This window comes from Mastomys coucha, chromosome X, assembly GCF_008632895.1.
Source record: "Mastomys coucha isolate ucsf_1 chromosome X, UCSF_Mcou_1, whole genome shotgun sequence".
In the NCBI taxonomy this organism is placed as follows: domain Eukaryota; kingdom Metazoa; phylum Chordata; class Mammalia; order Rodentia; family Muridae; genus Mastomys; species Mastomys coucha.
Window position 1 is genome coordinate 108,772,604 of NC_045030.1, and position 2,719 is coordinate 108,775,322.

Sequence of the window (2,719 nt, forward strand, 5' to 3'; positions counted from 1 at the left end):
GTCCTGGAACTCACTCTGTAGACCAGGCTGGCCTCGTACTCAGAAATCTGCCTGCCTCTGCCTCCCAAATGCTGAGATGAAAGGTGTGTGCCAACACTGCCCAGCCCTGCAATACTTGTGGTAACATCATCACAAAGAATTGACCTGTGCTGGGAGGGGTTGCCTGCCCCAGTAGTACCTCTGAGCCCTGAGTTGTAACAACAGCTGTTGTACTCCCAGATGTGGTACCCCCTGACCCATCTCCCACTGTGGTGCTGGGGAAATAGTATAATGTGTCTCAGCAGCTGTTCCCTAGGTGTCAAAGGCATTGTCACTGGTGAGAGCTCCCTGGATCACTGCATGGGTCATAGACTGAGTGGCAGGGTAACCACTGATGGCGCCAGAACCCTCTGTCTGGCCATCCAGCTGCCCTTCAGACACCTGGATCATCCTGTACATCACTTGATGTTGGAGTCGGTGAAAGTGGCAGATGACTGGATGTTGGCAATAGCTACACTAGTTTGGCCCTCTCCAGTATCCATTGCACCTTCCTGAATCTGCATGGTCCCCTCTTCAAATTTCAGCTGTTTTCTACTGCCCCTTCATCTCTCTGTGAGGGGGCTCATCCAAGGCACTGGTCTTTTTTTTTTCTGGAGGACTTTGTATCTCCTGACTCAAAGGACTTAATGCTAAATCTCAAATATTGGTTGCACATCCGGAAGCATCCTGAACATTAAAATATGTGACACAGAAATCAGCATAGGATGTTGTGGTTTGCATGCTCAAAAGAAGAGCCAAGCAAATGCCCTCACCAAGCACAGATGCAAAGGCAGAAATTTAAAAACAAAACAAAACAAACAAAATCCACAAAAAAGCCAGATCAAGTTCCCAAAGAATTCAGTCACCTGGACCTTGCTTGAGAACAGAGGTGTCTCCTTGCAGGCTCACCAACTAGTAGTTGGCGCTTGGTGACCTGAGCACCCTCCAGCCCACAAGGTGACCCCGCCGGCCCAGCCCTGTCTCTGCCACGCCCCAGGCGCTCCCAGGGGGGAGAGACTGGAAAGGACTCCAGCTGGGGACCTTCCTAGGCCTGCGTTCACAGCTGGGAAGTGTGCACTCCAGGGCAGCTGCAGCAGGGGAGCTCCATAGTATTTTCAACAAACTTGCTTTTGTGTTAGGCCCTTGGGATCATCAACAAGGTCGATACAGTCTTTAAACTGAGTCTACATTCCAAAGGATATCACCGATGTTAAACAAGGAAACACAGAATGAAAGAATGTGGTTTCAACTTTATAGTTTCAACTTGTGATAAGTGCCACAAAGAACTAGGGCACTGTTTAGCTGGGGATCCTAACAAGGGACTTGTTTTAAAGAGTGTGGTCTAGGAAAGTCATGTTGCAAAGGTGATATTTAAGCCTAGTAGGGAAAGAAGGAAAAAAAATAGCTGAACAGTGTGCAGTAAAGTTAACATTTTTGGTAAAGGAATCACAACTGACAGCTCTAGGAAAGGAAGTGAGATTGGCATATTTGAGAAATATGAGCACTATCTTTTATGGCTGGAACAGCTTGAAAAAAATGGAACAAAATTGGTGTGGACGTCACAGGAGAGCTCTGTAGAGCCTTGAAGACATAGTGGCAGATGTTAGAAGCTCTAAAACTTTCCATACATTTAAAGCATTGTTAGTCCTCCTGGCATTTCTGCTGTTTATAAAAGGCTGTGTTCTTTCCTATCTGTAATGTTTGTCTCCCACTGACTCTTGACACATAAGGTAAACCAGTGGATTCCTGTGTTTGTACTTTGACTCTGAGCCAAGCTAGGGGGCAGCTGATTTTCCTTCACTGACATAAATTCAAAACTGTCCTGTATTTAGTCTGTCCTACTTCCCCATATGAATCTTGACACTGGGGGATTTCAAATTAGGTTGCTGAGGGACTTCTGCTTAAAACAATATGTTAATATGATGAAATAAGTTACTCACTAGTTGGTGTTCTGTGTTTCCTCAGGGAGGAGTTACGAAAGTCATGCTGGTTTGTCTTGGAAATTTGTCATGTATAAACACATTCAAACTTTTAGTGGAAGCCTATCAACAGAATCTTTGGTAGCTCTTACTCTGTCAGGAAAATTATTTTCTGGTGAAGTGCATGGGATTTAACTAGACTCGTATGTGAAAGATGGACTTGAAACTGAAGATCTGTTTGTAAATTTGGAGTCAGCAAATACTCACAACTCCTAATTTAGTCTATCATTTAAAATAGCTGGACAGCAGTGTTGTTGGCCTACTTTTCAAGCAGGAGAGGTGTATTTTCTTTTAAATATACTACTATCTTTTAAAAATGTTAGTTGCCATAGTTTTTAGAATGGAGGAACTAAAGTATCATTTTTGGAAAATTCTTTTCATATGTGTGATCAATTACATCTGGACCTGGGGATCTGTTTGTACTAGTTTGTTTAAACTAGTAATATAGTATGGGATTTTTGTCCTGTGCTAAGAAGCGGTTATATTGCTTTAGCAAGTTAATCCTATGCTGAGCAGTTGTTCATTTAGCCAAATTACTTTCTGTTAGATGATGTTATGCAAGTTCTTGATGAACTAGTCAAAATTTTTCTGAAAATATTCAATTGTATTTAAAAACAGTCTAATTTGTGTAAAATGAATGTGTTAACACTTTTCAAAGTTACTAATGCTTTAGAATACCTGTGTGTGTGTGTGTGTGTGTGTGTGTGTGTGTGTGTGTGTGT

General features: G+C 42.7%; 1 protein-coding gene and 1 pseudogene across 1 annotated transcript in view; one reads left to right on the forward strand and one right to left on the reverse strand.

Annotated features, from left to right (window-relative positions):
- Sh3bgrl (SH3 domain binding glutamate rich protein like) overlaps positions 1-2,719 on the forward strand; it is an 84,198-nt gene that overhangs the window by 30,163 nt on the left and 51,316 nt on the right. The gene's annotated exons all lie outside the window — the stretch shown is intronic.
- The window catches only part of LOC116090836, a 33,028-nt pseudogene that overhangs the window by 23,313 nt on the left and 6,996 nt on the right, over positions 1-2,719 (reverse strand).